Raw genomic sequence first — 23,886 nt, 5'->3', positions numbered from 1 at the left:
TAACTTTTATTGACTTAACTTTGGCATGCCTCAGGTTACTGATTATAATTATGCCAAAATAAGATCTTAGCTTCTTCTAATAATATTCTCTCTGTGTTGTCATAAATTGGGTTGATTCTATGGCATCCCGGGACCGAATGAATTTGGGTAAGAATGGGGTAAATATTGTTTGTCAAATGATGTGATCATGGTGACAGTGGAAAAAAGCCACACTGAGCTGGAAGAGCCCCAGGTTTCACATGCTTGGCAAAGGATCTTTTCTGAATATTTTGGTTGAACCAGTTTTACCACAGCACATAAAGTTTTTTGCTTAATGAATGCTTGTTCAGTGCAATCAGAGCCAAGAGGGATGCACATTTACCCATATGTGAAAGACAGAAAGGCTTATTTTATGATCTTATTTATATGCCCAAACTCTTTGGAGTGACAGCTCTCTGTGATGCCTGGTACATAGCTGAAATGTGGATCCAACATCTTTGTTTTTGTTTGATATGGATATCAGATGAGAAATAACAACGTCACTGCTACTCAACTTATTCCCACAGATAATTTTTTTAAAGAGGTAGAATATTTCTATGATCACAGGGCAATTGCTATCATGCAGTATTTCAAATATGAAGAAAACACTCCAAAGTACATAACTTGGAAGGGAAATCCTATAATAATAAAACAATTAGAAGCATCTAGTTCTCCCAAAGCAATGGAAAACAATGTAAAATATAAATGTAAAATGAAAAAATAAACAGAAAGCAAAAAAAACCCCCAAAACAATCCAACCCAACCACACATACAAAAAACCCCAAATCCTCCCTCCCTCCTTCTCCTCCCCCTCTCTCCCTCCCTACACACATACACACACACACACACACACACACACACACACACACACACACACACACACACCCTCTGGCCTAGATTTGTATTGGGAGCAGGCAATAGTCCTTTTTTCTCCAGTTGTAAAGTTGGTCTTCAAATATAAACTGAAGTTCTGGGCTCCATTAGTGTGGCTGGCCAGAAAACTAGAGTCAGTGTTATCTCTAAGTTTGTGAAATTCAGAAAAAAAGCAGTCCTGCAGTGGCAGGGCTAGAATTTTATAGCCTGGGTAAGGAATGCCATTGAAGTTGTCAGACTCATAAACTTAAAATGTTTAGATCTTTTGGAGGGAGGGAGCATGGAGTGATGCAGCAGCAAAAAACTTTAAGTCTCCAGGACAGTGTTTTATTCCCAAGATTCCCATGTATTCTTTACCCTATCAGATACGTCTTCCTGCCTGAGTTTCTCCAGTGGGATAATTGCAAGACTTAATATTTCTTTGTTTAGTATCTACTTTCTCTTGGGAAGTCTTGTGGAAGAGCTTCTATTTGGGGGCAAGAAAAGATTATTGTGTGTGTGTGTGTGTGTGTGTGTGTGTGTGTGTGTGTGTGTGTATGCACTGAGGCTTGAACTCAGGATTTGGGCACTGTCTTTTCACTTTTTTACTCATGAGTAGCACTCTACCACTGGAGCCACAGGCCACAGCTTCTGACTTTTTTTTTTTTCTGGTTAATGGGAGATAAGAGTCTCATGGACTTCTCAGATGGAGTTGGGTTTTAACTATGGTCCTCAGATCTTAGCCTCTTGACTAGCTAGGGTTATAAGCATGAGCCACGGGTGCTTATCTGTACCTAATATTAAAAACAAAACAAAACAACTTACTACATTCTACTTTTTTCCCTCAACTCCATGCATTGCGCGAAACCCTCTGTTTACTTACCATATGATTTTTTATATATTTTTAAATTTTCTTTACTTTCTCCTCTGTCTCCTGATGCTCCATTTTTACCAAAAGTCAAAAACTCAGTTTTCACTGGTGTCAAGGGTCTGGTACTCAATCTTGCTTCTTGATAGGATAAGGGAATGAAAGAACAGATAATTCTTGATATGAAGGACAAGTTTAGAGATATGATTACTGCAAGATAATACATATCTTTTTGTGTATGCGTATGTATGTGTGGGCGGCAAGTCCTGTAGCCTTATTAGCATGGCTTGGAGGGAAGAGAGAAGGTCATGATGGTGAATGATGTTTAACAGCCAAAATGATTCATGGAGGTATGCAAGCTTGGCACGCATTCCCTGCTGGAATGATGGGCAGGTCACAGCTGCCATGGGAACTGTTGGCCTGAATGCCTCTACCCACAAAAGGGAGGCAAGCGCCCTCTGTTCTACATTCAGATAAGGACACAGCACTTGACTCTGAGGTGATTGGACAGCCCAGACTCCTTTAAGCCATTTCTGCCAGCCAGCCGGGAATGCTACTGTTCATTGAGCACTTACTGTATCCAGACACTTTCCTAAGCACTTACACTATAAACTCAATTGATTCTAGAATGAAGATGTTTTAGGCACAAAGAAAGGAAATTGTTTCTCTAAGTTGGTGTAGTCAGAAGATGTAGAAGACTGGTGTTAAACCTAGGCAGTCACTTCTGGCACTGTTAATGCTGAACCATTACGAAATCTGCCTCTAGGGAGCAAGCTGCCTGTGTTCCCAGCTAAGCAGCTAGGAGGACCAGTAGTTAGATCAATCAGACAGCTGAGCAATCAGTCAATACTGGCAACCGATGGGAATCATCAACAAAACAGGGTGGGAAAGCCCTTCCCTGAGAACCTGCAGTCATGCAAGTCAGGTGCATTACTGAAAAACATTTCAGGGCATGGGACAAGTGTGTGTTTATTTGCGGGGCCCTCATGCCAGATGTTGAGAATCCTTTCTGGCTAGTTTTGAGAGAAAAGATATTCTTTGACCTGCATGTATGGCTAGGCTGAAATGAGCCAAATCACTCACCACCTCAAGCATCCTTCCTTTCTGCTCCTTTGAGGAGTAGGAGTTCAGGCAGGGTTAGCTTGATCGCTCTGAGACAGAGGAGCCATTTTCGTGTGACTGAGAAAAGGATCAAAAGGATAAGAATGGAAGGATCTTAGTAAACTCAATGGAAGTTAATGTTTGTTGAATTGTTAAACAATTATTTTTCTCTTTCTTCTTTTTCCTCCTCCTCCTCCTTCTCCTCCTCCTCCTCCTCTTCCTCCTCCTCCTCCTCCTCCTCCTCTTCTCCTTTCTTCATGACAGTACCAGGGTTTGAGTTTGGCCTTGTGGTCTTGCTTAGGTTTTTAACTCAAGGCTGACACTCTACTTCTTGAGGAACAGTTCTACTTCTAGATTTTTGCTGGTGAACTGAAAAGTCTCATATGCATTTCTGCCCAGCTTACATTTAAGCATCAGTCCTCAGATCTTAGCTTCCTGAGTAGCTATGATTACAGTTGTAAGCCACAGATACTTGATTTAATGCATTGATCTTGCTTACTGTATATATATATATACATATATATATTCTTCAGAATAACAGCATATATACTGATTCTTTAAAATATTTTATACATGTAAAAACTAAGATAAAAATCACCTTTTGTGGTTAAAGGAAAGCTCCAGGCTCTCATTTATTTAGGCTTAGCCACCATGTACTTCTTATTTGGTGGCAGAATCTGTTTCAAATACTGGATATGAATATCCAAATGTTTATGTACATGGACACATCGAATCTTGGACAGTCATCTGCCCTCCAGATGGGAGAAGTAATATATTTATCAAGGAAATATACCAGTAGTTCCAATAAGCAATCTGTTTGATGTTAAATCCTGACCTTGAAGTCATTCAGCTCTAGATAGTCTTTTTATTTGAAAAATGACATTAATGGCACTAATCTCTATCTTACAGGGTTGTCATGAGGATTAATATAAGATCATTTATGTGAAGCAATTTGCACAGGGTCCAACACAGTGTGAGACTTCAACAAATGTTACTTTAGAATCTTACCGCCACTTATCAATTTTTATTTCTTCTGGAATAAGATATAAGTTGAATTTTTTTTTTTGGTTTTTGGATGGGTAGCTTGAAGATGTTCTTAACTTTTCTGGGCTTTCATGTCCACCCTGTAAGATGGAGGAAATAATAGTATCTCTCTCAGAGGAGTGTTGGAAAGATGAAGCTAGACAATCTATTTAAAGAGCAGAGCTCTGGGGCAAGTACTCAATTAATGTTTGCATCTATTATTAGGAGAAGTAAGGGAATGGAGTTGGGAGGGACACAAAGAATGTTTACTACGGAGACTTCATGGTGTAATTAAATATGGGTGACTCAGAGGACACGACCAAGAGTGGGAGCATGGGAACAGTTGCCAGGACAAGCTGACCTCTTGAGGGCACCTCACACCATACTGCAGAGAGCATAAGCCTGGAGCCAGGCGGCTCTACTTCCAGTCCAACTTAGCATGGTCCCGGCAAATTATTGAATCACTCTAAGCCTCCAACTCCTCATCTGCGCAATGGGGATAATAGTCTCACCCTCTTGGAGTTGTCAGGAGGATTAAATGAGATGCTGTGTGTAATTCACTTGGCATAGCACCTGGCAAAGAATCAACTCCCGAGTAAGAGGAAACTAATCACTGTATCTAAAAGTTGTCATGGAAGATGCAAAAACACAGCCTCATGACTTACACAATCTGAGCAATTCAAAGTCTACTCCCTGGTTCCCAGGGCTTTTTACTCTCAGGTTATACCATTTGCTGTCCAGTAAAAAATGTGGCCACATAGACACTGGTCAGGGAATTTTGGAATTATAGGGATATCTGTAATATCCCAGGTGGTGGTAGCTCACACCTGTAATGTTAGCTACTCAGAAGGGTGATATCTGAGGAGGGTGGTTTGAAGCTAGCCTAGGCAGGCAACTTTGTAAGACTCTTAAACTCTACTTAACCACACAAAGCCAAAGTGGAGCTGTGGCTCAGTGGCAGAGCACTAGTCTTGAGTAAGCAAAAGGACCTCAACCAGGCCCGGAGGTCAAGCCCCAGTACTGGTGTGCGGTGTGTGTGTGTGTGTGTGTGTGTGTGTGTGTGTGTGTGTGTGTGTGTGTGTCTGTGTGTCTGTGCATCCCTGCACACAAGTTGGTAGGCTAGAACAAGTTTTTTTTTTTTTTATTGTTGTTGCTTTGGGGGCTTGAACTCAGGGCCTGGGCTCTGTCTCTGAGTCTCTCTGTACACAAGGCTAGTGCTCTACCATTTGAGCCACAGAATCACTTTGGGTTTTTGAGTGATTAATTGGAGATAAAAGTCTCTTGGGGACTTTTTTTTAGGGGGAGGGGGGTCATGTGGCTTGTACTCAGCCTGGGAGCTGTCTCTGAGCTCTTCACCTCAAGGCTGCTGCCCTACCCTTGATACCCTTGAGCCAAGCCTCTTGGGGCCTTTTTTTTTTTTTTTTTGCCTAGATTGTCTTCAACTGGGATCCTCAGATCTCTGCCTCCTGAGTTGCTAGGATTACAGGTGTGAACCAGTGGTGTCCTATGAAGAACAAGGTTTTTGAGACTGTTCAATTTAAACCATCTTTTTGTCAGTGAGAAAAATTAGGTCCAAAATGTTTAAGGGACTTGATTCAGGTTAGGAAACCCAGAAGTCATAAGTCCTGAATCTCCATTTATGTATCTCCATAAAGCTTTAAGAAGCTTCAATTTTATGATTGTGAATGGCGCTAAATGCAGCCCTGGTCATTTAGAAATGTTAATATGCTGGCTGATGCATTGAGGGAAATCTAATTTAGTGAGTTTTTACTTCTACCCTTGTGATCTCCTAAATGAGACCAATACATTGCACATTAACTCCGTTATAAAATATGACTGGATGGGCCAGGAGTTTGGCCTAGTGGTAGAGTGCTTGCCTAGCATGTGCATGAAGACCGGGGTTCAATTCTTCAGTACCACATACATAGAAAAGCTGGAAGTGGTGCTGTGGCTCAAGTTGCAGAGCTCTAGCCTTGAGGAAAACTCAAGGATAGTGCTCAGGCCCTGAGTTCAAGCCCCAGGACTGGCAAAAAAATAAAATGTGACTGGAACAAGTATATATAGCTCACTCAACCTATATAATAGACAATAAAACTTAAAAAAAAAACCCAAACCCTGCAACAATTAAAAGGAAAGGAAGATACCAGTTCCAGTCTAGCTGGGGCAAAAAACTAGTGAGACCCTATCTCACAGAACAAGGTGGATGTGGTTATATTTTCTAGTAGTCCCAGTTACTTGGTAGGTGTAGGTAGGTGGATTATGGTCTAAGGCCAACCTAGGCAAAAAAATGAGAGATCCTCTGAAAAATAATTGAAAAGTAAAACTTAGTGAGCAGTATGGTTCAAGTGGCATATACCTAGCATACATGAGGCTCCAAGTTCATATTCTAGTACCAAGCAACACAAAATTAATTACAAACAAATCCAACTAATTCAGCATGTATTTTTTAATATTTGAATACAATTCTTAACAATCCCAAGGAAAAAGTTTATCCATTGTTACTATATTTCACCTGGAATACTATATTTCACTTGGAATTCTTTAAAAACATCTTTTCCCTGAGTGATCCATATTTTGTGTTCTTTATTTTAGATTGGGTAACTTTATCAACTAGGTAAGTTATTCTTCTTTGTGTAATTGCCGTAATCAAGTAGATAATTTAGTATGTTACCTAGATTAAAGAAGTGTTATCTACTAGAACACTGCTAAGTCTAGAAATTGTTTCACTGTTTGAAGTAATGTTAGTTTTCACTAACTAAATGTTAATATTTAGGCCACCAAGAATCACATGGTATATTGCCCAGGAATGTGGGGGAAGGTATGGAAGAGTTCCATGTTAAAGGCTAACTCTAAATTACAGCCATAACGTTCAAAGTCTTGTGAGAGGAAATTCTTCATAGTTTAAATACCACATTAATTGAACAATATGTACTCATATGTCAAAATAGTCCTACAGTTAAAGGCAAAATCCAATGTACCATGTAGAATTATGTTTAACTGCAGGGAAAAAGCCTTCCCAAGTAAATTTTTTTTGTCTAAAATGAAAGAAGTATGGAAACAGGTAGGGTACCTGGAGCTGTATATGAGGGGCTCTGTCTGGAGAAGAAACCACAGAACACACAGGATAGCGTCCCAGAATGAATGAATGAATGAATGAATGAATGAATGATGCACAGCAAGCTGTTGCTTGTTACCTTCAGTTCTGACTTCTCATACAAGACAGGAGGTCTGCCTTCCATGTCTGGAGTTTCTTTGTTCCAATAAAATAACCTCCCTTACTAAGATATCATACTAGCTTGTGAGAACAACTGGCATTCTCAAAGTCACCTCAGGCTTCAAGATGCTGTTGGAACCCCAGCGAATGACAGGTCCATTCAACCTCCCACATCAGCAGGTGAGAGTTAGAAGGGTCAGAAACTCTCCCACACAAGTCAGGCTCCATGAAACAGGTCTGGGAATTGCTCATTTTACTTTTCATCCATCAGAACTTTGCAATGGGTCATACTTAGCTGAAAGGTTTTATGTAGGGGAGCAATGCACATGGGGAAAAATAATAAGAGTTCGCCAATCAAAGATCATAGATGCCTTTGACATTTCTCAGGGAAAAAAGACAAAAGGTAAAGTTTCTAACCATCCCAGAGAGATTCTTAATTATTTTGACTACTGGTCAACTACAAGCAATGTAGTTGTCTTCCTTCTTACAGACCATAATTGTCACGCTAATCTCTTTGTCTGTCTGTCTGTCTGTCTGTCTGTCCCTGTGCAATAGTGTATGTTCGGAGAATGGTAGATGATGAGGTGACTGGGGCTTGGACTTGGCTACGTTGCTAAAGCTTGATGAGGCTGGGTTCTAGAATGATACTCTCTGTCCTGAGAGAAAATCCCAGTTCCTCCAGGCTGACTCAACAAATGTCATCCTTGGAGAAGAGTAAGAGATGTTACAGATGTTGCAGCCTACCCCTGGAGAGATGGATCTGCCAAGGGATCTTGCTCAACAGATGAAATATGTTTCTGAGGGTTCCTTATAGTGCTACTTTGTAGAGCAGTTTCTCCAGGAGATCCTCTTCTGCAATTTATATTGGTAAACCCTCCAGTAAACTCAGCTTAGGGATTTTCTGACTTCCAGACTCATATTTCATGTTGTCTCCTAGAAGATGCTTGACAGTGCCTTGAAAGTAACATAACTACTGGTTGGCATGCATGCACGCTCTGGATAGTGCTGAGAACTTCACATTTCTTGTCTTATGGAATGTTCTTAGTATCTTGGCGCAGAATACTATTAATCCTTGGGTTGGAGGCTCTGCTCAGTGGGCAGAGTGCTAGTCAGATACTGAGTTTACTTCTTGGTCTCAGAACCCCCACCCTCCAAAAAGTATTAATCCAAAGAGAGGCATGCATAAGTTTAATGTAATTTTAATTGGAACCATATAGGATTAATTTAAACCCCAGATTGAACACTCTTCTCCTTTATTAATGTATTGACTCATTAGGTTAGGCTAACAAGAAATGGGCTCATAACCATCCTTTTCAAACTATCATTAAAATAGTATCACTTTCATGTTTTCCTATCTCAAGCATTAAAGTGATGTAATATTCTTGTTATGCCAAAAACTATACATGATGATTCTAATACAGGAAAGAGAGCTCACATTTCTCGTGGATTGACATCTCCTCATAAAAGAGATAATATTTCTTTTGGCTTAGAAGTAAGTATAAAGGCTTGTATTAAGGTAAGTGAAATCACTAAAAAAAAAATACCAGTAACATGCTCATTCATGGAGCCAGCCACCTTAGAGCTGTACTTTCCTAAACCATTCTGAGCCGTGACCTGCAGCACTGTGCTTTGGCAGTGGAGGTAGTTGGTGTTCAAGTGGAAGAAGAGTCTTGACATTTCAGGAAAAAAAAAAAAAGGCTGGGAAGTTGTAATGTTGCTGAAGGATGAAGGGAAGGCCTTGTCACAAATAAAATTTTCAGCAGAAATTGTAGCTGTTAGGTGACTGTGTATAGGCTCAAGACATCTAGCCAGTGAGGTATGAATCAGAATGTCGTCTTCAGCTTCTAGAGTGTAACCTCCAAATGTGAGGATGTGCTTCATTCTCTGCTGGCTGGGACACAGAAATGGATGGGAGGAGAAACAGCTGGGATGGAACCACTGGCTAGAAAGAGCATGGTTTGTTGGTTTGACAGAATTGCCATACTTGGACTGTCACTGAGAAAGAAATGCACATTCATTTTGCTTAAGACATTGTGATTTCCTGTTTAAGAAAAGAAAACAAAAAGCTAAACATAAACCAGGCCCCAGTGGCTCGTGTCACGTTTATGATTCTATCTGCTCAAGAGCTGTGAGAATCTCAGTTTGAATTCAGCCTGGATAGTTATATGTTTGAGATTCTTGCCTCCAACTAGCTAGCATAAAAACCCTGTAGGATATGTCGGTATTTGCATAGTACCTGCTATAATTGAGTGAAAAAAAAAAAAGCTGAGCAAAAGCACAAAGCCTTAGGTTCAAGTCCTAGAAGTCCTAGTATCAGTAAGCTAAACCCTAAATTGGGATGGGAAAGAAAGCCTTTCCATCAGTGTGGCTCCCAAGCCTTCAGTCTAGTGTCAGTCACCGTTGATATCTCACTTTTGAGGTATCTATCAGGATAATGGTAACTGTTCGTATTTTCCAACTTTTCTTTGTCAATATGAAACTTGACACAGCAAAAGAACTACTCTAGAAATAGAGTGAGATGCTGGGGGCATTAGAAATTGCACCTAGATGATGGAATCACATCAATCCTCTCTCTATAGCTAACTTATTCTGACCCAAAGCTCATTTTATGTTCTGACTTGAATTCCTCTTCTCAGTTTCCTTATAGAGTGAAGTGTCAGAGGTGGATGAGCATCAATCAAGAATCGGGGAATGGAAGAAGTTGCCATGAATCTCTGATCCTGTTTCCTGGGCCACACTGGGATTTGAATATTCCATACACCCCTTGCTGCAGTGTGACCACAATCAACGTTGAATATCCCTCAACCTAGGGTTTCAAGGAGACTACCTTGAAGGGAATTCATGATTGCCCATGAGGTGTAGAGCTCAGGGCTGGCCCATGGATACATGGTTCATTTTCCTCATCACTCAATATCCACAGACAAGCTGCTTTTTGACGTATCTCAGATTTTTACTTCATTACTTCAGTTAAGCACAATCATTTTCATCTTGGTTTTTTTTTTTGGAGGGGGTACTTATTTAAGGGAAGCATATTTTCTCTTTTTTTCTCACAAAATTCAAGGGAGGGAGACACATTAAGTAGAACACGTGGTAATCTCCACACAATTGGTGACAATACAGGATTTACTGAGCACTAACTTGTTTGCCAACTGAGCAAGGTGAGGACGGAAGGGGAAGAGTTAAAACTCATGTTTTTGAATGTTCTTTCAGTTTTTAAAATGTGGTATATATTTTTCACTGTGGGCAGTCAATCAGTGTGTAAATACATCCTCAAAGTGCTTCCTGCATTCTGTGATTAAGCTTAGTTGACTAGAGGCCATGAAGAATCCTTTGCCTATCACTTGAGTTGAACTCTGATAGGTCTTGGGGGAAGGTCATTTGCTTTCTCCCACTCATATAAATGAACTTGGATTTACATGACAACAGATGCTGCAAGGAAGTTCCTTAATAATTTATAGATGCTTGCTTTCTTCTCTGCATGGTTCCCACCCTCTTGTCCTCCCAAGTCAGCTCTGTGGAGATCTAAGTGATTTCTTTAAATTTCCTCTCTACAATAATTTTATCTACAGAAGATGATCTTAAGAAGTTTTTAAGAAGTATAAATGTGCCTCGCTGGTGGCTCATGCCTGTAACCCTAGTTACTCAGGAGGCTGAGATCTGAGGATCACAGTTTGAAGCCCCTATTTGGGTAGGAAAGTCTGGGATACTCATCTCCAGTTAATCACCTAAAAACTGGAAGTGAACTTGTATCAAAGTGGTAGAGCACTTGCCTTGAGTACAAGAGCTCAGGGACAAAGCCCAGGCCCTACCACCACCGACAAAAAGAAGGAGAAAAAAAGAAAGAGAGAAATCTAAATGTTTATCTAATGGCTCATAGGAATATTTAGTCACTTTTGGATTTAAGTATAGTTATTTTTTTTTTTTTTACTGTTTCCTTTGAAGAGAGGAATTAATGTGGATCCCTTTTTCTTACCAGTTCCCTTACTTTGGTTTCTCCTTGCTAGACTTTCTACCCAGTACTGTTATTACAGGTCACTGAGGAGAGAGGAAGGAATGGTGTCTTGTTGACCTTTGCACTGTGTTGAAGGAGTGAGGGAGTGAATGAATGAAAGTAAATTGCTTATCTGTGACTGGCAACACATCTCTGATAACATTCAGATTAGTGTTTGATTAGACTGGTAACTTCTTGGCTGAGTCAGACTCACCTAGATCACTGAAACTGAGGCCAATGAATTGATATAGAAGACAAAGGGACAAACACTTGAAACAAGTTACTAATTCTGGAATAGGAAAGGAAGCCTGGAAAACAGGAGTAAATGTCTTTGGAAAACTAGTTTGGGAGCTTGAAATGGGTATGGTGTAAGTGACCCATGGCACTCTGGGAAATACCTTGTTTACCAGCATATGTTTCAGGTACAGTAAATAAATTATGAAGAATTATTTATTCCTGTCATGTGTCTTAGTTCTTTCCTCTTTTCCTCCCCACCATTGTATCGGAGGAGTCTACTCCTTTTTTTTTTTTATTGTAATTAGTAAAAGGGTTACATGATATTTGCCAGATAGAAGGTGCATTAATTCACATACATTGATACCCTTTCACATGTCTTGGTACCCATTTCCCTCCCCCCCACACCCCCCAAGGAGTCTACTCCTTTATAGCTCAACATTCGCTTTCTTACTTTCTCAAATATTTGAATAAGTGATCATCTAAAGACACATTTCCTTTTTCTTCTTCCAGTAAAGACAAAACTTAGGATGCTGTGTCTAACAAAGTTTGTTTTGGGGATCGTAATACAAGCTACTGAAGTTCTGTACCTTTCATTATTTGATGACTTTCAGTGAATAAACAGAGAAGGCCTAGGTGCCAAATTAAAACAAAACAAGGCAAAACAACAAAACTCCAACCCAAACAAACAAACAAACAAAACTCCTTCTAAGTAGAGATCTCATAAATACATCAAAGTCAACACTCAGGAAACTTTCAACAAGAACATTAGAGACAAAGAAAATCTACTTATTGTTACTTCAATCCCACTACCCCCTCCCCCAAGTTCAACAATGCAACCAGGTTGAGAAACAGAAGAGATTAATCATTAGTTAAAACATACCTTTTGGCCTTCCTTCCTAGGCCTCCAGAAATTTGTATGAGTCAAAAATCTTATGCCATTTAATCAAGGTGGGTCCATTTCTCCCTCCCTCCATGTTCAATCTGCCTCTCCCTTATCTGATGTTTTTTGACTGGAGAAAAATGAATTTTTTTTTGGCTTCATTCATGTCTAGTTGACCTTCATCCTCTCCCTCTCCCTTTACTATCTCTTGGGTATATTTTACTCCTCCCTACCTCCTCTTCTTGATATGCATTACTTTCTTTACTTTAGGGCATACTATTTGTTTCACAGCCAATCTGAACACAGGACTCTTTAGGTTAGAAATGGATCTTCATAGATATTTTTCAGGCCTCACGCATAAGCCCCCACATGTAGGCTAAGAAAGTGTTGCCTTTTATTTTATATATATATTTATTTATTTTTGCTGGCCCTGGCCTGGATGCTGTTTTCGAGTCTCTCTCTGTGATCAAGGCTGGAACTCTACCACTGGAGTCACAGCACCACTTCTGGCATTTTTTGCGTAGTTTATTGGAGATAAGAGTCTTACCTACTTTCCAGCTCAGGGTGGTTTTGAATTGTGATCTTCAGACCTCAGCCTCCTGAGTAGCTAGGATTACAGGTGTGAGCTACCAGTGACTGACAAAATGTTGCTTTTTAAAAGATGCTTTTAGTGCACCAAGTTTTCGGTAGCTGGTCATGTCAGCTGGACAAAGCATCATTCTAAAATAAGATATCTAAGATGATTTTTTCCTTTTATTCTTCACTTTTCTTTTTCCCTCTTTCTTCCTCCTTACAGATTCTTAGTGCCTGGAATAGGTTAAAAACCATAGCCTTGAAGGAGCCCATAGCTATCTGTAACTTCCAATTTCTTTGCAGAAGGAAAAGTGTGCTCAGAAAGGTGTGAGGTGTACACAGAGAGAGAGGGCCCTTTGCTGGGATGTGGATGGAAGGAAGAGACCTGTATAGAAAAAACCCACTATGCAAACTTTATAGGGTGGGATCTGAAAGATAGATGTTCTACACCAAAGAAAGAGTAAATTGAAAATGAGAAAGGAATGAAGACCTTTTGGGGAAAGGCACTGATAGGAATACACTTAGAGTTGGTCAGAAATGAGAATCAAAAAGTCCATAAAGCCTATGGATGAATTTAGAGCCCAGACCAGGACACTAGAGTCAGTGATGATTTTACAAGGAGAAGAACTTACCTGAGAGAAGTTCAGTCAGAAGGGGATAGTAAGAAGAAAGAATGAAGGGAGAAAGTAAAAAATATTAATAATAATAATAACCTGGGAGTATGGGAGGCATTATAAAGAGTTCAACTAAAGTAATGGGCTTAGGATGAAAGTGAGATAATCTGATGCACATCTGGGGATACACTAGACAAGATTTAGAGTTTGAAGGGGGAGTAGGAGGCTACCCATCTACCAGGTTTCCTCTTGTGTCACGTGGCACTCCCCCTCCAGGTAGACAACATTGGAAGTGAAGTGGTTGGAGAGAGGAAACACGACAATTCATGGCACTAAGTCAGACAGACTCTCATTCAGCTAAAAGACCATCTTACCAATGGAAGCTGTGGCTGCAAAGAACCAGAAATAAAGTAAATCAGCCCTCCTGATACATGGATGGGAAGAAATTTCAGAACTCTAATGAGATGCCGGGAGCATGGCCTAGTGGTAGAGTGCTTGCTTAACATACACCAAGCACTAGGTTGGATTCCTTAGTACTGCGTATACAGAAAAAGCCAGAAGTGGTGCTGTGGTTCAAGTGGTAGAACACTAGCTTTGAGAAAGCTCAAGGACAATGCCCAGGCCCTGAGTTCAAGCCCCAAGACTGGCAAAAAAAGAATAAAGTCTACTGGCAAAGAAACTGGGAATTAAGGAACTAATTCAATGTAAACAAAATTGTATATACATGTGTACATACAATTGTGTATATACACATGCACGTATGTGCATATATATCTTTAAGAACATGAATGGTATATTTTATTATTGAATTTTTAACATGAATTGTGTATTTATTAGCATGCTTTTAACTAAAACATATTTGTGAGGTTCAGAACTTTCCTTCAGTGCCTTTCCTCTAAATAATTGCCCATTGAATGTCTCATTTTATTTCTTATACTTTCTATAACTGTAGAAAATTTCCCCCAGCATAATTTCTGTGGTACAGAGGGCTTTTAAAATCTGCAGTGCTTTGTGTTTTTTGATGCTGCAGGATACAGAAAGCATTGCTATGGGGCAGGCTGAAGAGCTTCAGATTCCCGAGGGTTTGTGCTGTGTACCTCATGGGGTACATTTAGGCTAGAGCACTTACCTTGCTAATTTGGTATCCAGAACACTGGTTACCAAATCACATCAGGTTCCTGCTGAACTTGCAGTTACTTCACTAGTGTCTTATCTACATGTGTGGAATTCCTGTTCCCAGGTTGTTTTTCTGAACTGGCTAGTTGAGCTAGATTATAAATTGACTTTGGTGTGAAAAGAAAACTATTTACAATGTAGGATTCTCCCACAATATTTTTTTTTCTGGTAAAGTTCTCAAATTAGTCAATTTTTCCCCTCTTCTTATTTTATAGGGAATGTAGTTCTTTCAGATTTCAAATTTCTAAATAGAGATGTGAACGGCATTATTTGAGGGCTTGTGGCTTATATGTAACATTAGCCATTCAGTAGGCTGAGATCTGAGGATTGCTTGCACAGAAATGTTTGGGAAACTCTTATCTCCAATTAACCACAAAAAGTCTAGAAGTGAAACTATGGCTTAAGTGTCAGCCTTGAGAAAAAAGTAAAAAAGCTTAGGGATAGTGCCCAGGTCTTAAAACAAGTGCCAAAACTGGCACAATAAATGAATGTATGAATAAATGAATAAATAAATACAGATTTGGAAAGCTTTAAAATTTGTGTGTGTGTGTGTGTGTGTGTGTGTGTTTGTGTGTGTGTGTTACTGGTTTTCAACTCAGGGCTTCAAATGGTTTAAAACTTCTAGAAAACAACCATATAATTAGATATTACCACACATTTTAATTAATCCACAAATAAAGAGGCAGTACAAATAAAGAGGCATTTACATTTTTGAAGAAAATCAATTTGTCTGAATTATAATTTTGAATATTGTAAAATTAGGTCAGATTTCTAAAATACGTGTTCATGGAATTTTTTCTTGTTCTTAAGAGAGCTCTTTTTACATTGGTCATTGATTTGAATTAAATATTACTTCATCATAGAAACTAATGATTTTTTTTTGGCACACCAACTTAAGGTCTATTTCTTAGGCTATGTTATTAATTTTGTGTCATCACAGAAGGTAGCTTAGTTTTATTTAGAGATTTGGTTTATTTTCCCTGGACATTTGGGATGAATAGCTCAGTATAACAAATTATTCAATATGCTCCAGTTTCAAGCATTTAAACATGAAATCCAAGTTTTAGCATCAGGAACCAATTAAATGATAGTTAGATCTGACTGAAAAATTAATGGTCCAGAAAAGAAACTGTGTTATATATATGTACATATATAAATATATATATACATATATATATATATATAATCTTTTTCTTAGTGTTTCTGTTTTAAATAAAAATCTGGATAGTACCCAATAAAATACAAAGCATCATATATTAAGTTAAACAAACAGCTGAATATAAATGGAGCCACACTCTGGCTTGAAATATCATTTGATAATAATAGTCTATTAGTAAATATAGGCTCTGATCAGCTTTCATAGTTTGTTAAGACTTTGGATATAAAACACTTCTGGGCAGGGTTGGATTGAAGCACATGCCTCTTTATGATAAGACCTGCCCTTTAAAAAGGACCATTTTAGAGCTCCATTGTGTGGGCTGATGGTAGTAAAATCTGATTAACTTTTTTCTCATAGAAATCAGAAAGACCCATCCTAATATTTTGTCGTAAGGACAAATGTATCTGCAAGAACAAAATGGTGATGTTCAGTCCACTGACACGAACCTTGTTAATGAACGTACCTGACTGAACACAGTGGCCTTAGACTGCATAAGTTCACAGAAGGATTGTGGCTGAACATCTGGCTGTCACTTCAAGCTCTCCGACACAGAAAGCTAGTTCACTACCTTTAAGCTGGCTTGATTTCAAACCTATCAGTAATCACTTAGCCTGCTGTACTTTCTCTGTCAGTCCTTTTTCCAAAAAAAGAATTCATGGATAGCCATATCAGAAGCAGTTTTGTAATTAAATTATTGTTGCTTTGCTGGGAAATCTTACATTTGTGAAGGCTGAGTGGATTCTCCTCCCCTTCCACTCTCTCCTTGACTTGTCATCGATCAACGCGCTTTTGGCTATGTGTCTTTCCAGTTTAATGACCTTCTGACCACAGTGATCATTTTGGTTGGGTTCTTCTAGCCATTATTTTGGTTGGATTACTCTAGCCATCATTTTCCAGAAATTCTCCAAATCCTTCAGCGATGACAGAAGTCATTTGATCACAGAGGACAAGGAATAAAAAGAACAACAATAATTTCTTCAGGGCCCTTTCATGGGGTTTTAAGAGAAGGAATTCTTGGATAAGAATAGATTCTTGGTCAGGCACCACTGGCTCTTATCTACAATTCTAGCTACTCTCGAGACTGAGATCTGAGCATCAGTGTTCGAAGCCAGTCTAGACAGAGAAGTCTATGAGACTCCTATGTCCAGTTAACCTGTAAAAACTTGGAAATGAAGGTGTGTGGCTCGAGTGGTTGAGTCCATGCCTTGAGTAAAAACAGTAAGGAACAGCGCTCAGGTCCTGTGTGCAAGCAGTACTGACACAAAAGGGTAAAAATAAGGGCCCAGAGCATTGCCTAGTGGTAGCGGGAATACCCAGCATGCACGAAGCCCTGGGTTCGATTTTCTGTGTATGTACCACATACACAGAAAAAGCCCGAAGTGGAGCTGTGGCACAAGAGGCAGAGTGCTAGCCTTGAGCAAAAAGTATCCAAGGACAGTGTGCAGGCCCTGAATTTAAGCCCCAGGACTGGCAAAAAAAAAAAAAAGGTAAAAATAAGAGTAAAAAATAGATTTGGTGGTGTTTCTCATGTGGGAAACACGTTGAGACTTTTTTTTTGTTCCCTTGAGTGAACTAAAGGAATATATTTATTATAGGAAAAGTAAGCTTTGATGTAGTATACTTTTGCTTGCATGTAGGATTGTAATTAATTGTGTCCCTATCTCTTTTTACTGCATCTTAACTTCTCTGAGGCCTGGGACTGGGATTTTTTTTTTTTTTCTGCTGCAGTGATGATGCCTCAAGAGCTCAGTGCACTGGATGACAAATATCATCACGATCCCGGTTCCTTTGTTTGAAGTCTCTTCTTCACCGAGTCTCCACTGCTAAAATGTGCCAAAGGTGGCAGCCATGGGGCAGGATGCTCATGCAGAATAACATGGAGCTCTCGCTCTGTTCAATGTGAATAACTAAAGCAAACGATGAAGGCTGAGGTCTGAGGACAGGTCTGAAGACAGCCCAGATGGAAAAATCCACAGCATTTCCACCATTTCCAATGCACCAGCAAAATGAGAGACTGGATGGGTTCCCCCCTCCCCCCGCTCACTGGTAGATTGCCAGTGTGATTAAAAAAGCCACCTGAGATTGTGAGGCCCCGAGTTCAAGCCCTGATAGTGGCACTAAATACAAACAATAAATAAAGCAAGCAATGACCATATTTGTTGTCCTTCATTTTAGGGGACAGTTAAAAACATTAACCTACCGAGTAATTTCATTTCTGAACTTCTCCAGGACTGAATATTATAACTAGAATCATAATCAACCCTTTGCTATAATCGTGGCTCTTCTACTTAAATGTTCTTAGAATCACTAATATTATGAATCTTCTATTTGGGGGAAAGATAGTTAAAAAAATGTGTGTGAGTGAGTGTTGTTGCTTAAAAAATTAAATCTAGAGCATTCTCTCATTGTACAGTGAATATTTGTTGTTAAAACTTCCCCGTGACTTTGTATTCTATAGGCTTCCATTTGGTATTCCACTCTCATTCAATAAAAGCTCTTCACTGAAAATAAATGCCATTATGTTGTAATGAGTTTCAATATCTACTGACCTTACCTGGATTTGGGAGGGTGAGTTAGCTGTGAAAAACTTAGCACCTCTTTATCCTTCTCTTGAGACACTAATTACTCATTAAATTTTTTTATCCTTTTTGTTATATTTCAAAGATGCCAGAGGTAAAGGTTTTTTGAAGAGAGAGAGATGGAAATGCCTGCAAGTGTTTCTTTTCACTTTAAATAGACAGACAGTCCAATGAGAGAGAGAATGCAAACTTTTTGTCATTATTTCAACTGGCTCTATAACTAGATGACTTGAAATTGGGTATTCTAAGTTTCATCCTGAAGCAAATTTCTATAGTTGAGTGATAAGCTCTTGAAAAAATGGGGTTTATGATGAAAATGTGGAAAGACCCTCAACTTTAGGACAAGGCACAGCTATAATTTTACAGGCATTAGGATCCTAAAATAACTTTGTATGAAGATCACTCTGGGATTTGTCCCCTATTTTGTAGAAAATGCTTAATGTTGAACTATATTTTATGCACACAAAAAGACTTATTTCATAAGACAAGGGGCTCAGGGATTTTCATTCCACTATTCAACAATACTATTATGAAAGGTCTCTGTCTTTCCACTCCCATAATTGAGTGATCTTAAGTGATATTTAAAAGAAAATACCATTCTGCTGAACCTATGGGTAAAGCTGGTATGTGACAGAGCAATTGAAAATTTTCAAGTAGAATGTATTCTATCCATGTATTTGGTCTGTCATGCAACTGAATTGATGGATCATAATAATATCTTAAACATTCTGTCCTATAGCAGCTGAGGAAATGAGTTTTTATTTTTGTTTGTGCAGAGCAATAGCTGAAGTGCTAATATTTGAGTGTGCAGTACAATAAATAAACTTTTTTTATCTGATGTAAAATCTCTAATGCTGGATGGTTTTTGCTTGTTTTATTTCCCCCCTCCTTCCTTTCTTTTCTTTTCCATTTAGAAGTAAATGGTAAAAAAAAAAAAGCCCACTTCTCAAAACAAGAACAAATAAGAAAAGTTAGATTCTCACACTACTACTTCCTCGGCAATTCACACACATGCACCTTTTTTTTTTTTTAAAGAAAACATTTTATTACCTTCTAAATTGCTTAAATATTAATTCCTGGGTCTGTGAATGTGGCTTAGTGGTAGAGTGCTTGCCTAGGATGCATGAAACCATGGGTTTGATTCCTCAGTACCTCATAAACTGAAAAAGCTGGCAGTGGTGCTGTGGCTCAAGTTGCAGAGTTCTAGCCTTGAACAAATGAAGCTCAGGGACAGTACGTAAGCCCTGAGTTCAAGCCCCAGGACTGGAAAAAGAAAAGAAATTCTTGACAAATAAAATACCTGATTCAAGTTCAATTCATGTGAAAATATAAAGGCATAACTGTTTATGTGTGCTTATATGCCTCATGTATGCCAGAAAAGTTGTCTACTGAACTTCATTCCCAGCCTTTAGTATTTTGAGACAAGGTCTCGCCATGTTGCCCACGTCAGTGAATTCACCATCCTCCTGTTTCTACCTCTTGAGGGCTAGGATTAAAGGTGTGTGCCACTATTCTGAATGCTTAGTGCTTTTAAAATAGTTTTAAAAGTCAATTATTTAATTTTTAGTTGATAAAACTAAGTATGTTTATGTGTATAACATAGTTTGAGATAGGTATAGATTGTCTAATACTGGACTTAATGAATATATGCACTCCCTTATGTACTTGATGTTTTTCATGGGGAAAACACTTAAAATTAACTGAATGATTTCTAAGAATACATGCCTATTAACTAGAGCTATCATGATCTATAGAAATTCATTGCTTCTGACTGGATTGTTAGGATGGGGTGTGTGTGTGTGTGTGCGTGTGTGTGTGTGTGTGTGTGTGTGTGTGTGTGTGTGTGTGTTGGTATGGGAGCTTGAATTCAAGGCCTGGGTGTTGTTCCTGAGCTTTAACATTCAAGGCTGATACATCTGAGTCATACCTCTATTCCTTTTTGTTGATAACTGGAGATAAGAATCATATCATCTCCACAGAACATATCTGTCTTCTGGTTTCTAATGTTTTCTTAACATATATTTCTATTCTTTTTTCTTGTTTCTCCTTTCGTACTTTCCTCAGTACTTTCTCACTCTGGGAAATTTAATTCACCCAACTCACAAGAAAATCTCATTCATATTTTTCTAATTTCACCATATATAGAAACATTAAAACATACATTTATTGTGCATGAAGTTTGCTTTAGTATTTATAGAATGTGCTCAGGAACTTTCCTAGAAAGTCTGTGTGTGTGTGTGTGTGTGTGTGTGTGTGTGTGTGTGTGTGTGTGTGTTGATAGGTAGATTTCCAGATGCCTCTGTTTTACCTTTAAGGAGACAAACTCAACAGGAGTTACCAAAAGAGTATTTAAAGCAATGTGATTGGAGCCTTCTTTAAACTTTTAAATTAGCTCATGGAAATGAAGGTTATTACACTAATTATTTGGCCCTTAATAATAGTAGTATAGTCATAGCTTTCCATATTCTAAAAATTCAGTCTTCAGAAGGTAAAATTTCATTTAGATTGTGTGTGTGTGTGTGTGTGTGTGTGTGTGTGTGTGTGTGTGTGTGTGTGTGTGTGCTGGTCCTGAGGCTTGGGTCACAGCCTGGATGTTGCTTTTTTAGCACTCAAAGCTGTATGCTTCTGTTTTTTTCTCCGCAAAGCTGGTACTCTACCACTTAGCCATACTTCTGTTTCTGGATGCTTGCTGGTTAAATGGAGATAAAAGTCTCAGAGATTCTTGTCTGCCTGTGTTGGTTTTGAACTGTGATCTTCGGATCTCAGCCTCCTGAGTAGCTGGGATTATAGGTGTTGGCCTCTAGTCCCTTCTCTGTTGGAATCCGGTAGTTCATTGTAGTGGGTTTTGTGAGCCATTGGAGGATATTCCTGTTGTGAGTCAAAAGAGCAATGGTGGTGATGGGAGGTTTGGACTGGATGACAGAGAGGGAGAGAGCTCTGATTTAAGTCTCCCATGCTTCTATTTCATTGGTCTTAAGCAGAGAAAATGAGTTTTTACTTACTGCCACCACCAGCACTATCCTCCTTGGAAAGAAAACAGAAATGCAATGGTTTATTAGTTGTACCATATCAGCTCAACATTTTGTAGGCAATTTCTCATTTGGTTCTCAGAACACATGACTGATAAACAACATGACAATTGCCATTCTGTAGAAACGAAGAGAGACCCAGAGAGAAGATGATTAACTCTGAAAGTAGCACAACTCATTCCTGCCAGTGACACAATTCCAACCTACGTCCTCTAACTCTACACGCCCTTTTGCCTTTTGCGTATTTCTGTCTCCAGCTGTCTCTGGAAAAGGCTGGTTTGTTTACCGTCTCTTGCTGCTTATCCAGCTACTTGTTTGAAGTTCCAATCCAAAGACCGCTGATAGTGTTAAGGCTTGCAGAAATTGTCAACTGCAATAGGTGGAAAGTTTCCTTACTGCTCTTCCTTCCCTTCTCTTCCTGGGCCCCACTCTTCTGACCTACAACTTCCAGGGTTTTTTGCTTTTTTTCCATCCCTCCCAGATTGTTTGTCTCATTTTTGCTGACATTTACCCTCCCTTTGCGTACGTGCACTAATGGCTTCCTAAAAAACAAAAGTCTGAAAGAAACAAAACATTTTAGGATTTTCCTGTAAAGGTTGCTCAGAGCAGTTCTTTTATTGTGTGTTTTCCTATCTACAGATAACAAAGGTAGCCAGATGGTCCTGCCTATAATAGTAACATAAATCCCATTCAGTTTTCATTTGAATGTGGCAGGATACTATTTCACTATTATTGAATCCCCATTGATCATGTAATTTGTGTGTGGGGGGGATTGTTTCAATTTAGTGGGTCAATACATACATGAAATCAACCAGGCACCAATGGCTTATACCTGTTATCGAAGCAACTCAGAAGGCTGAGATTTGAGGATTGGGGTTCAAAGCCAGCCTCAGCAGGAAAATTCTTGAGACTCTTATCTCCAATAAATTAGTTAGAAAAATCTGGAAGTGGCTCTGGGGCCAGGAGTTTGGCCTAGTGGTAGAGTGTTTGCCCAGCATCACTGTTGTTTTAAGTCACTGAGTTTGTAAGAAGTTCTCTCAGTGAGTTTAGGAAACAAGTACACTCAACTCAGTCTTGTCCGGACAGAGGGGATTTCAGCATGCTCCCATTTTATGACTGGAGATGTCATTTGATAGATGCCAGTGACAGATAATAGGCACATCTGGGATTCCAGCCACCATGGCTGCAGATTTTTTTTTTAGCATAAATGAAATTTAACTTTTTAGTAATAAAGTCTTGAGTTTAATCTCCACTGCCAAAACAAAGCATGTTTCTTTTGTTGTTGTTGATGGTTTCAAGGCCAATGAGAATAAAAATATCAATAGAAATCTTTGGAAATGGGGCACCTTCCAAGGAAATTTATTTTTGGTTGTTTTGGTTTGTTTTTGGCTGCACCTGGAGCTCAATTCTACTGCTTGAACCATGACTCCAGTTAGGTTTTTTTTTGTGGGTCATGGGGCTTGAACTTGGTCTGGGCGTTGTCTCTGACTCTTCAGCACAAGGCTACGGCCCTACCCTGAGCCAAGCCCCACTTCCCGTTTGCTAGAGGTTAAATGGAGATAAGAGTCTCAGGTCTTTTTTGCTGGGGCTGGCTTTGGGCCTTGATCCTCAGATCTCAGCCTCCTGAGTAGCTAGGATTACGTCATGAGCCACCACGCCAGGCTCCAGTTAATATTTCTAATAGGGTCTCACACTTTTGTTCAGGTCTGACCCCAGGTCATGATTCTCCTACCTCTGCTTCCCCAGTTGCTGGCATCACAGGCATGTACTACCACACCCAGCTGTGCTGCTATGTCTCCACCATAATTTCTTTTTTAAAAAATCCTGTTTGACTTTTTTTGCACATAGTAATTATTATGCTTGACTATGTAATATTTTTCATTATGTCCATGATTAATCTGTTTGCTCTCATTACAATAAAAGCTTTGAGAATGTAGGATGTCCAATGACATGTCCCAGATACCTGAAACCGTCTGAACCACATGGGCCAGCCTTTGCTTAAGGAACAGAGGGATAGTTGACGTGAGGTGTTTTTATAAACACTTGAGAATTCCAAACAGAATAGAGAGATGTTTCTTTTTATTTTTTTTATCAGTCATGGGTCTTGAACTCAGGGCCTAGGCTCTGGTCCCTGAGCTCTTTTGCTCAAAGCTAGAACTCTCCCACTTTGAGTCACAGCTGCACTTCCAGTTTTCTGGTGATTAAATTGAAGATAAGAGTCCCTTGAGGACTATTTTGCCCTGGCTGGCTTTGAACCTTGATCCTTAGATCTCAGCCTGCTGAGAAGCTGACAGGCAATGAGCCACTGACACCTAGCAGATAGTCTTAAATGGTCTATTTTAGAATTAAAACATTCTTCTTGCTCTCAATTTATTTTTCTTGACAAACTGAAACATTTTAGAAGGACTCAATCCCCTACACACCTCTCTGCTCTGAAGTTGCCTCTCTGTACTCAACTTCTACCACCCTGGCTAACCTCCACTAGACCTAAAGGTTGATGCTCTATCACTTGAGCCATAGCTCCATGTCTGTCTTTCTGCTGGTTATTTGGAGACAAGCGTCTCACAGACTT

The sequence above is a fragment of the Megascapheus bottae genome, chromosome 23, assembly GCF_031878675.1.
Source record: "Megascapheus bottae isolate mThoBot1 chromosome 23, mThoBot2.hap1, whole genome shotgun sequence".
Taxonomy (NCBI): Eukaryota; Metazoa; Chordata; class Mammalia; order Rodentia; family Geomyidae; genus Megascapheus; species Megascapheus bottae.
This window is presented reverse-complemented; position numbering follows the sequence as displayed.